Source organism: Hemitrygon akajei, chromosome 15, assembly GCF_048418815.1.
Source record: "Hemitrygon akajei chromosome 15, sHemAka1.3, whole genome shotgun sequence".
In the NCBI taxonomy this organism is placed as follows: domain Eukaryota; kingdom Metazoa; phylum Chordata; class Chondrichthyes; order Myliobatiformes; family Dasyatidae; genus Hemitrygon; species Hemitrygon akajei.
The window spans coordinates 58,355,447-58,367,847 of NC_133138.1; positions in this window are offsets into that span (position 1 = coordinate 58,355,447).

Consider the following 12,401-nt stretch of genomic DNA (forward strand, 5'->3'; position numbering starts at 1 on the left):
AGGCACAGCAACAAGAAGCTGTGGCACGGGCTTGGGGACCCAACGTGTTCATTTAAGCACTGTAAATTGGGCCTCAGTGGGAGGGGGCTGATTGTCTTGGGATTGCTGTATTGAGACGGAGGGTTGGAAGAGAGTGATGAGCAGATGGTCAATAGTTTCCTGCTGCTTCTAGATCGTATGCTCGCTTCGATGGATGACTTCCTTTATGGGAGCATACTCTGCTGGGTCAATCATTGATTCACTCATCCTGTCAGGAAACGTAGAGGAGGCTTGACTCAAAAGCAGAGCAGCAGAGATGATTTAGCAGTGACTAATAGCTTTAATAATCAACTGCAAAATAATAAGCCACCAGAGTTCACAAAGCAAGACAGAAAAGATTCTGAGCTCACAGGCAACGAGGCAACTGAGGGCTAGAAGCAACTGGTAGAGGCTATCAGGATCAACAGGTAAACAAGGATTCTGGATGCGAGCTGGGTTTAAGTAGGCTGCAGGTGATGAGTTGGCAACAAATGGCAGTTGACTCCTGTTAGCTGGGTGGAGATTAGGTGCAGCTTGCATGCACAGATCTCATACTTATTATCATGCAAACATCTCTGACCTGAACATATATTTGCTGTAAAGAAATTTGATCCAAATTCCTTATCGAGTAAATTTTGTGTTTAAGATTTTATTAGCTGCTTATGTCTTTCATAAGGAACAAGGATATTTAGTCATTCTCGTGGAATACTGAAATCCCATATTTAAAAGTTCTGATAGCTTAAAGCCCATGCTTCTGGTGGCTTCACGAGGTAAATACCAGCCAAAATTCAGAATTCCTGTCCAGATTCCTATTTTATTTAAAAATGATCATTGTTATTAAATAAATTGATAAATGGCAACCCAAGCCAATGGAACAACATTAAGAAAAATAATAGCATGGCCTTTTTTCTAAGGATCTCAGTACTACAATTGTAAATGGATGAATTGGTGCTACTGAACCGTACTTCCAATTCAGATACTATCCAACATTGTGAGATGCATCTGACAGTCTAACAGCTGTTGGCACAGCTGTTTCTACATACCTTGCTTATAGCCCCAGCAGAATATGAAATAAAAGCTGCTAACCAGTTTTAGCAGTGTTTTATTTTTCAAGATTTGAATTGGTCACTCCTTTCACAGATCAAATCACAGTTGTGATCATGATAATTTCACCTAGAGCAATCAATTGAGAGAAGGTATGGAATTATAAACAGTACTATAGAAAATTAATTTCACAGCTAAATATTCAAAGCGTTTAGGCTTGTATTTAAATAGCACAATACTAATTGCTTTTGATTTGTTTAAAAAATCACATGAAGCTGTAAATAAAATAAATTATTCCTTGGTATTGCTTTTTGAATTTCCTGACTGTGAAACAATTTTACAATTTAATTTTTATAGGTTGTTAATACTGGACAATACTGGACACACGTACTATAAAATAATGTAATGCAGATTGCTATAAATGCAGTTGTTTTATTTAATGTGAAATTAACTGAAGTATCATATTTTCTGGAAAATGTCTCCTTGGCTGAGAATCAAAAGCCATGATATATGCTTTTCAATGAAGCACTTACTTGTCTACAACAGCATTTAGTGAACACAGGGTCATCAGTATCAATAACTTTGCCCACAACTGGAGAAATAATTTACATTAACAATGTAGGGTGGAGGGCTGGGGAAAATTAGTGTAGAGAGAAGTGAGCCTCAGGTATATGAGACTGAGGGAGTGCAGCTTCCTGTAGATTTCTGGGTATGTCCAAACAATAAAACTGCACTGGGAATAGACGCACTAAATAAGGCAGACACCATCATAGAATCAGGAATGAGAGAAATAACATTTATAAGACAGGGACAACTACAAATATGTTGTCTGTTTTGTGGATCGTTCATGGCCCCCAGAGAGGTAGCAGCAACAAGCAGAGACAAGAGACAGGACAACGTGTGGGAATCATGTCAGGAAGCCACAAGGCTAGGAGGCAAACACAGTCAGGAACTGTTTAAATCTGAGCAGCTGCCTGCAGAGGGAGCATACACTAGAAAGGGGAACATAAGGAGCAGAAAGAAAAGGAGTGTGCAGATCATGAAGCAAAGGGAGTAAGAGAAGAACACGAATGACAGTAATTGCTAATTTAGTAATATATAGGGATGTGAAAGGTCATTGTAATCATTTTAGCATGTTGATGGACAGAACAAAGCAGGAGTAACATAATGCTGATGAGAGGGAGGGAAGATAGTTCTCTCACAGCAGGGTGACCAAGTCATCACATGGACGCTGCCTGAAACTTCCATTTGGATAGGATCACAGCTGGTGTTGCTGACAAACGACACCTCTATTTTTGTCCAGACCCAGCGAGGCAGCTGACGGAAGCACTGGACTCGGTGTGAATCACCTTCTTGTTGCGAACCCTGCCCCCCACCCCCGGTAGACAAAGGGACAAAATCCACCTAGGAACAATGTCATTAAAGAAAATTTAAGTGAAGAAAAATATTGGGAACATAGATGGGAGACTATTCAGACTAATGGAATCCAACTTGATAGGCTGGTGCTATGCCAAAATATCAGATATGAAGAGTGAAAAAGATAAGGGGCTGGAGAAGGAGAAAATGTGACAGGAGAGGGTAGAAGATCATGGAATCAAGGAAAGGGGGAGGAGCACCAGAGGGAGGTGATGGGCAGCTAAGGAGATAAAGTATGAGAGGGAAATGGGAATGGGGAACGGTGAAGGAGAGGGGGGTGGGGAGGCCATTACCAGAAGTTTGAGAAATCGATGTTCATGCCATTCGGTGGGAGGCTACCCAGATGGAATATAAAGTGTTGTTCATCCAAATTGAGTGTGACCTCATGGACTGACATGTCTGAATGGGAAAAGGAAATAGAATTGAAATGGGTGGCCACCGGGAGACCCCGCTTTTTCTGGTGGAAACGTCCTCGTTACCATTTTCTACCACATGCCTTCCAGATCCATTTTCATGATTCAGGTCCTCTGAGGACCCCAGGTACTCACATTTATTTGACCGTTTCTCCTGCTGTTTTCTGCCTTGAGAAGGTACCTGGTGTTCCTATCCCAGTCACTTCCACAACTCCGGGACAACCGCCTGCAATGGAGTTGTCCAATACTTTATCCTCCGCCAGATCCACACTTTCAATCACTAGTACTTCACTTTTCTCACGTCCAGCAAGGGTCAGAAGATTGCCTGAATCCAATGCCAGCAGGCATGGATGTCCCCAGACTGTGACCCTGCAGTCATGATGGTTTCAATGACCCCAGGCAGATCCAGAACTCAGACTCCATCACCATCAACATAATGCCGGACACTTTCAAAGTGCCAATTGTGCTACCTCTAAGTCTGACTCCAGCCTGGACCTTGGCCAAAAGCACCTCCAGGCTGGGACTTCACTTGCTGCTGCTGGAACCCAAGACTGCCCCTCCCTTGCCACCACTCTGTAATCCTGTGTCTCTCATGTCCCACCCTCAGTTCTTGGGTCTTTGGAGATTCTCATACTCCTCCCTCCCCAACATCCCTGAAAACCCTAAACCTTCACGTTCCTCAGACACTACCAACCATCTTCCACCCTCTGATCACAGCTCTCATCCATGCCAGACCTTCACTATTCTCTCTGACCTTCTCCTCTCTGAGGCAAAATGTTCTGTCCTCAGTAAGGACCTTATCTTTGTCCCCGTGCACCCACACCTCAGTAAGTTTTGCATCCACTATGACACTGAGCTCTTCTTCTGCTGCCTCCATCTTCATGCCTACTTCTTTGGCTGGGACTCTCCAGCCCACACTGATAACCATTTCTCCCACCTTCAACTCTCCTCCTCTTCTTGGACTTTTGCATGCTCTGGATCCTTTCATTGCTAACTGTCGTTGAGACATCAACCATCTCAACTTCACCACTCCTCTCTCCAATTCTAACCTCACTCCCTCTGAACACACTGATTTCCACTCTCTCCTCACTAGTCCTTAGCTCACCATTAAAGCCACAGATAAAGGGAGTGCTGTAGTAGTCTGGCGTACTGACCTCTACCTTGCTGACACCAGGTGATAACTCTCAGTCACCTTCTCTTACTTACCCCATGAACAGGACCCCACTAAGGAGCACCAGACCATTGTCATGCACACCAGCACTGACTTTATTAACTCTGGGGATCTCCCATCCACTGCCACCAACCCTTATCCTGTAACTTCTGTTTCTACCTCCTACACAAGATCCATTAACATGATCATCCAGTAAGCCCATTGTTTCTGCTTGTTCCTGCCCCACTGAATTTATATCTGCTCACTTTGGTTCTGTTTTATCCCCCTGCTTCAGTCCCTTCCTACCTACATCCGTGACACTTCACATGGTCTGGATCTTTTCAATGACTTCCAGTTCCCTGGCCCTGGTTGCCTCATTTTCACTATAGATGTCCAGTCCCTGTGCATCTCGATCCCCCATCAGGAGGGCCTTGAAGTTCTCTGCTTCTTTCTAGACAACAGACCCAACCTGTTCCCCTCCACCACCGCTCTCCTCCATCTGGAGGAACTGGCCCTCAGTTTCAAAAATTTCTGCTTCAGCTCTTCCCAATTCCTTCAGACAAAAGATGTAGCCATGGGCACTCACATGTGTTGCAACTATGTCTGCCTTTTTGTTGGCTAAACGGAACAGTCTATTTTCCAAGCCTACACCCGTATCACTCCCCAACTGTTCTTATGCTACATCAAAGACTGCTTGCTGCTGCTTCCTACCTCCATGCTGAGCTCGTCGACTTCATCAGCTTGCCTCCAACTTCCAATTTACCTGCGCCATCTCTGACACCTCCCTCCCCTTTCTCAATCTCTCTGTCTCTATCTGTGGAGGCAGTTTATCTATTGATATCTTTCATAACCCACTGATTTTCACAGCTACCTGGTCTATATCTCTTCCTACCCTATCACTATTAAAAATGCTACCCCCTTCCTTCAGGTCCTTCACCTCCACAGCATCTGCTCTCAGGACGAGACTTTTCATTCCAGAACTAATAAGATGTCCTCCTTCTTCAAAGAAAGGGTCTTTAATTCCTCCACCATCAAAGTTACCCTCACCCGCATCTCTTCCAATTCATGCACGTCTGCCCTCACCGCACTCTACCGCCACCCCACCAGGGATAGGGTTCCTCTTGTCTTCACCTAGCGTCCCACTAGCCCCCGCACCCAGCACATAATTCTCTGCAACTTCTGCCATCTCCAATGGGATCCCACCACCAAACACATCTTTCCCTCCCCACAAGTTTCTGCTTTCCTCAGGGATCACAGCCTATATGATTCCCTTCTCCATTTGTCCCATGGCACTGATCTCCCTTCTGGTACTTACCCTTGCAAGCAGAACATGTGCTACACCTGCCCCTACACCTCCTTCCTCCCTACCATTCAGGGTCTCAAACAATCCTTCCAGGTGAGGCGACACTTCACTTGTGAGTCTGTTTGGGTCATTTACTGTGTCCGGCACTCCCAGTGTGGCTTCCTGATATCAGTGAGACCCGACGTAGGTTGAGAGACTGTTTTGCCGAGCACCTACGCTCCATCCGCCAGAAAAAGCGAGATCTCCTGAAGGTCACCCATTCCAATTCAACTTCCCATTCTCACTCCGACACATCAGCCCATGGCCTCCTCTACTGCCGCAATGAGGCCGCGCTGAGGTTGGAGGAGCAACACTTTATGTTCCACCTGGGGAGCCGCCAACCTGCTGGCATGAATTACGATTTCTTAAACTTCCTGTTAATTGTTCCCACTCCTTCACTATTTCTGATTCCCGTTTCCTCTCTCATTTATCTCCTTACCTGCCCATCACCTCCTCCTGGTACTCCACCCCTTCCCTTTCTTCCGTGGCTCTCTGCCCTCTCCTATCAGATTTCCCCCTTCTCCAGTCCTTTATCTCTTTCACCAATCAACTTCCCACCTCTTTACTTTACCCCTCCCTCCTCCTGGTTTTGCCCATCACCTACTACCTTGTACTTCATTCTCCTCTTCCCCCCCCCCCCCCCACCTTCTTACTCTAACTTCTGTTTTTCCGGTCCCGACGAAGGGTCTCAGCCCAAAACAATGACTGTTTATTTTTTTCCATAGATGCTGCCTGGCCTGCTGAGTTCCTCCAGCATTTTGTGTGTATTGCTTGGATTTCCAGCACCTGCAGATTTTCTCTCGTTTAAAATATGGTGAATAACTGTCTCAACTCAGCATGATTGAGCGTAACCCCCTGAGTCAGTATTGTACCCAGCTACAGAGCGAATGGTCAAATATGCATGAACTCCAATCACAAAACACAGGTGAGGTTGGGAACCTGCTAAACCACATCATGATGCAGTTTTGTTTATTTCAGCACTTTTTCTTTCAGCATTCATTTCTCAAAAATTATTGCAACTCTTAAATTGCATTAAAGCCCATTATTTATTTTTTTCTACAGAAATAATAAATATACTATCATATTCAGGTACTTGGCATTAAAGAAAAAATGGAGCTTAAGTGTATAGATAAAAAGTTTCAAAAATGGTAAAGATGGAAATGTAGCAATCATCTTGTGACAGCAACAAATGTTGTTAGTCAGAACTTCCCATGGTATATTTAAGTTATGACTAAGCAATGTTTTATAATTACTTTGTTTTTTTTCTTAAATTAGTAAATTTCTTTTTGATAGTTACACAGAACATTGTTCTTAATTAGATCAATTTAGTATAAATATAGCAATTGTCAGTTTACCTGTACATGCTGGAGATTAGTTGAACCTGCCTATTTGTCAATGGCTCCTTAAGATTATCCTAGCTGGGAAAGATGGCGCAGATAAGCTCCCACTACCTATTTAATGCTCCCAAGGGCATGTGTCTCAAATATCCTCTGACAGCCAAGTCCAGCTCCTGGCCTTCACGTGTAGCTTAGCTACTAAGCCCAGCAGAAGCATTTCTACTGATGGGAGAAAGGGCAAAAGTGGATTACTGGAGCCTTAAAACTAGTTGCTTTAGGCAGATAGGGTTCATCAGCCCTGGTTTGCAGCTCATCTATGAAAAGAAAAGCTCTGATCTCAAAACTCTACTGCCTTGCAGCTATATCCACCCACAGGGAAGTCTTCAGGAGTAAATACTGAGGATAAATCTTAAGGCCGTACAAAGTTGAGTTCAATGGTGACTGTCAACTCCTGCTGCCAAGCTGTTTTGGTCTCTGCCATTCCTTTGGATTTATCAGCTGCGTGGAGAGGGGAAGCCTGCTGTATTGGCAACAACTTGCTCTCCATATTGTACTGCCCTGACCTGAGTATCACATAGACAGCTAGGAAGCAACATCCATGCTCAACTCCAACCATCCCAACCAACAGGGGGTCTCAGGCGGAGCAATGTAATAAAATGGAATCTGTGCACTACACATGTAACAATAATTTATTGGTCAGACATTTTCTGACATTTTTAATGCAAGACTTTATATTGTACCTATTTCCTAGAATAAAAAAAAAACATTTTTGGTAAATATTGTATGAAAAATCTGTTTTGATTTCCAAAATCAAGTACATTTCTGGTATTCATTTTTTTGAAATTTAATGTAGTAGACAGATCGTACATTTCTGTATAAACCATGTTCAGGAATAAATGGGTTCAGGTTTATCATCTTCCAGGTACAAAAAACCAAGAAAATGACTTCAATATGTTTTTATAACTGCCTGTAAGTTTGCTTCATGTATAATCATTTGCAGGATGTATAACATGTGGGCGGAATGTAAAGGTATCATTTAATTGTCTGCCTGCTGGTTTGGCAAGGTTATTATCATTCTCATTGACTTTTCCAGAATGTACTTTAGAATTACCTCTGGTTAACATTTGCATGAAAAACCTATTGTCCTGTCATGAATCTCTGACTATAATGTCTTTACTCCTCAATGCAGGATCAAGGATGATTCCCTATATTGTGTATTTCGAGAATAAGATTGTGATATATGGTGTGAAGGTCCACCTTGGTGGGTTTGCATTGTGTAGTTGATGAATATTAGTATATTGATGAAAGACAATGTATGCCTAAATAAGCATGTGAGAATTATCATTAATTTCAAAGTCAAACAGTCTTTATATGTAATGGAACTGATGTAAGAACTTTCATGATTACTATAGGAAATTCCAGTTCATATTAACATTCAAGTTATACTATTTGAATGTTAATACTAATGTAGGCTACTGCACAGGACAGAAAGAAGCTGCAGAAGGTTGTAAATCTAGTCATCTCCATCTTGGGCACTAGCCTACAAAGTACCCAGGACATCTTTAGGAAGCGGTGTCTCAGAAAGGCAGTGTCCATTATTAAGAGCCTCCAACACCCAGGGCATGCACTTTTCTCACTGTTACCATCAGGTAGGAGATATAGAAGCCTGAAGGCACACACTCAGTGATTCAGAAACAGCTCCTTCCCCTCTACCATCCGATTTCTAAATAGACTTTGAAGCTTTGGACACTACCTTACTTTTTAATATACAGTATTTCTGTTTCTGCACATTTTTTAAATAATCTATTCAATATATGTATGTAATTGATTTACCTGTTTATTTATTATGTTTTATTTTATTTTTTATTATTATTATTTTCTCTCTCTGCTAGATTATGTATTGCATTGAACTGCTGCTGCTAAGTTAGCAAATTTCACACCACATGCCGGTGATAATAAACCTGATTCTGATTCTGAAATGTATATGATCGTTACGTCAATAATTATATTACTCAGCTTAGAAGCAGAGCTATTTATATCTGTCATCTAAACTTTGTGAATGTTTTTCTTTATCATTTGATTCAGTTCCTGCTACTTGCAATTTAATACGGAAATGTATTACTTGGCCTATATCATGATTCAACTGTATGAAAAGGAAAACAGCAGCTGTTTGTTGTGTTGTGACTTAAAGAAGAATTTCTATACAAATCCAATTTGTTCCAGGCATTGACATGCTAGCCAGTTATTGCTAAGAACATCTTATTCCCAAGTCTTTGGTGCCAACCCCTCTGCTTGCTCCATAAAAAGATTAAGCTTTGAATATTTTGAACCCAGTATTGTGTCTTCAAGTGATTGATATATAAAGCAAAAAATCATGTCTAAATTCAGTTGTTAAATGGTGGAAGCTTACCGATGGATTGATTGTTTAACAAACTACTACTGGAAACATGTAATGAATAACTCTAGCTATTACAGTTATTAATTCAAAATTATCCCATAAGTTATGCCCATACATAAACTGTAAGCCTCATGTTCAGGAGTTAATGAAACTTATATACAGGTACATGTTAATAGCTTTGCAAAACATATTTTAATAATGTAGCAATCTTCTATATCTCAGATCATGCCCTTTGATTTTATTTCTCCCCCTTTATATGTCCTCTCCAATAATTCATCCAATTACCTTTTGAGCTTCTTTAAATTAGCATTCTAAGGTAAGGTATTCAACATTTCAATATGTTTTGGCCAACTGAGTTCTTCATGACTACCCTTGCTATTCGTTTTTAAAATATTAATTATGTCCATCAATTCTGATCCTTCAAAATGTAGAGCAACTTGCCAACATGATTTTGTCGGTAAATTCAATCTTAAACTTTAACTTGTAAGTATTTTATTTTCCAAAAGAGCTCCTGCTTCTGTGAAACGTTTGTTACTGCCTTTTAATAAAGTAATCATGATCAGACATTAAAGATTTTTTCTAGAAAAGAACTAACTAATTTCTGAGAAGAACCAATCATTATTAGTGAATCAACAATGAGAAACTCCTCCAAGAGGACCACACCCTGTTCTAGTGTTTGGAGGCTTGCATGCCTCAATGACCCAGAGAGCTATGTTGGCTGGAGTCAGGGGTTTGTGCTTTGGACCTTGGTAGGGTCACCAATGTCTAACATGTCAAAGGGTAGAGGCTAGACTAATAATGGTCCTCTGATCCTCCAGGTTTGGGGGCTTCAGCTCAGGGCTAACAACCCTGAATAGTAAAACAAAATTGTTACAGAAACCACAATGAAGATTCCTTCTACATCTCAGTGTGATGCTATTCCCAAGTCTCCAGACGGGACGTGCATGACTGACAGTACTGAAAACCAAGAGGATGCTACTGACCTGATGAAGGAAACCCTGAACACCACCAGCAAAGGAGTGCATTCGTTGCTGCTCTAAAGACCAGCAAGCTGCTAGATATTTACAGGCTCCTGGGGACTGGGGTCTAGATTCGACATTCACCAGAAAGGTAATTAATTCACCACCAGCCCCATTGCTTCCTATAGAGACAGGATAGGAACTACCTGATTCCTACTAATTAGTGACAGCAGCAAAGAGAGGGTAGACCACTTAAAGCTAGGCCATTCTATTAAAACAAATCTGAAATTCTAGTAATTAGATTGAACGTAGTTTTATTGATCCTCATGAAAATGTGCACACACCCTTTCTCACTGAGTACCAGAAGAATGCCTGCCAATTGTCTTGTATTAATACCATTGATGAAGTAAATTTTCTCAAGGCATTCCAAAGGTGAATTCGAAAATAAGTTGAAACAAATAATGTGATATTAGAAGAAGTGGCTATTGTTTATTTAATATTTCAGTAATATTTGAGTATTATTGTAAATATGTTATTTCATTAAGCATTCTTTGTTGTTTACATGATTCCTTATGGACTATATGTAAAAGTACGTGAACGGCATATGTCATCACTCTACCATGTCATAAATGTGCACATCACTAAAGTAAAGGCCAAGCGTACACCTTCTTTGGGGTTTCCCTGTTCTTCTCTTCAATTAGTTTTATATTTTGGAATTACAAACCTTAACAGAAACAACAATGTTTTCTGAGGAAAGTTTCAATGACATTCTGTGGTTAATGATTTGACAATTGAATACCTATAGCTCATGCAATATGTAGATAAGCCAACTAGAAAAGAGGCTGTACTTGTTATGGTTATGTGAAATGAATCTGATCAAGTGTTAGATCCCTCAGTAGGAGAGCAGCTTGAAGGTAGTGATCACAATTCTATCTCCTTTACCATGGTACTGGAGAGGGATAGGAGCAGAAAATTTGGGAAAACATTTAATTGGGGTAGGGGGAAATATGATGCTCTTAGGCAGGAGCTTGAGAACATAAACTTGGAGCAGCTGTTCTCAGGGAAATACATGGAAGAAATGTGGCAAATGTTCAGGGAACATTTGCATGGTGTTCTGCATAGGTATGTTCCATTGTGGCATGGAAATGATGGTAGAGTAAAAGAACCAAGGTGTACAAAGGATGTAGAAAATCTCGTTAAGAAGAAAAGAAAAGCTTCTGAAAGGTTCAAGAAACTAGGTACTGTTAGAGCTCTAAAAAATTACAAAGGTGCCAGGAAGAAGCTCAAAAATGAAATTAGGAGAGCTAGAAGAGGCCATGAAAAGGCATTGGTGAACAGAATTAAGGAAAACCCCAAGGCATTCTACAAGTATGTGATGAGCAAGAGGATGAGCCGTGTGAGAATAGAACCGATCAGGAGTGAGAGTGGAAACATGTGCATGGTGCCGGAGGAGATAGCAGAGGTACTTAATGAATGCTTTGCTTCAGTATTCACCAGTGAAAAGGACCTTGGCAATTGTGGGTTTGACTTACAGGAGACTGAAATGTTTGAGTGTATAGACATTAAAAAAGAGGATGTGCTGAAACTTTTGAAAGGTATTATGTTAGATAAGTTGCCCTGATGTACTTCAGGCTACTGTGGGAAGTGAGGGAGGAGATTGCTCAGCCTATGACAATGGTCTTTGCATCATCAATAGGGATGGGAGAAGTACCCGGGGATTGGAAGGTTGCAGACATTGTTCCCCTTGTTCAAGAAAGGGAGTAGAGATAACCCAGGAAGTGATAGACCAATGAGTCTTACTTCAGAAGTGGGCAAATAGTTGGAGAAGATCTTGACAGGCAGGATTTATGAGCTTTTGGAGAGACATAATCTGATTAGGGATAATCAGCGTGGCTTTATCAAGGGCAGGTCATGCCTTAGGAACCACCTTTGAGAATGTAACAAAACACATTGCTGAAATGAGAGCAGTGGATGTAGTGTATATGGATTTCAGTAAGGCATTTGATTAGGTTCCCCATGCTAGGCTCATTCAGAAAGTAATGAGGCATGGGATCCAAGGAAACCTTCTTTTGTGGGTCCAGAATTGGCCTGCCCACAGAAGGCAAAATGTGGTTGTAGGCGGTTTGTACTCTGCATGGAAGATGGCTGCCAGTGGTGTCCCACTGGGATCTGTTCTGGGACCCCTCTTTGTGATTTTTATAAATGACCTAGATGTGGAAGTAAAGGGTGGGTTAGTCAGTTTGCTGATGACACAAAAATTGGGGGTGCTGTGGATAGTCTGGAGGGTTGTCAGAGGTTAAAGCGCGACATCGATAGGATGCAGA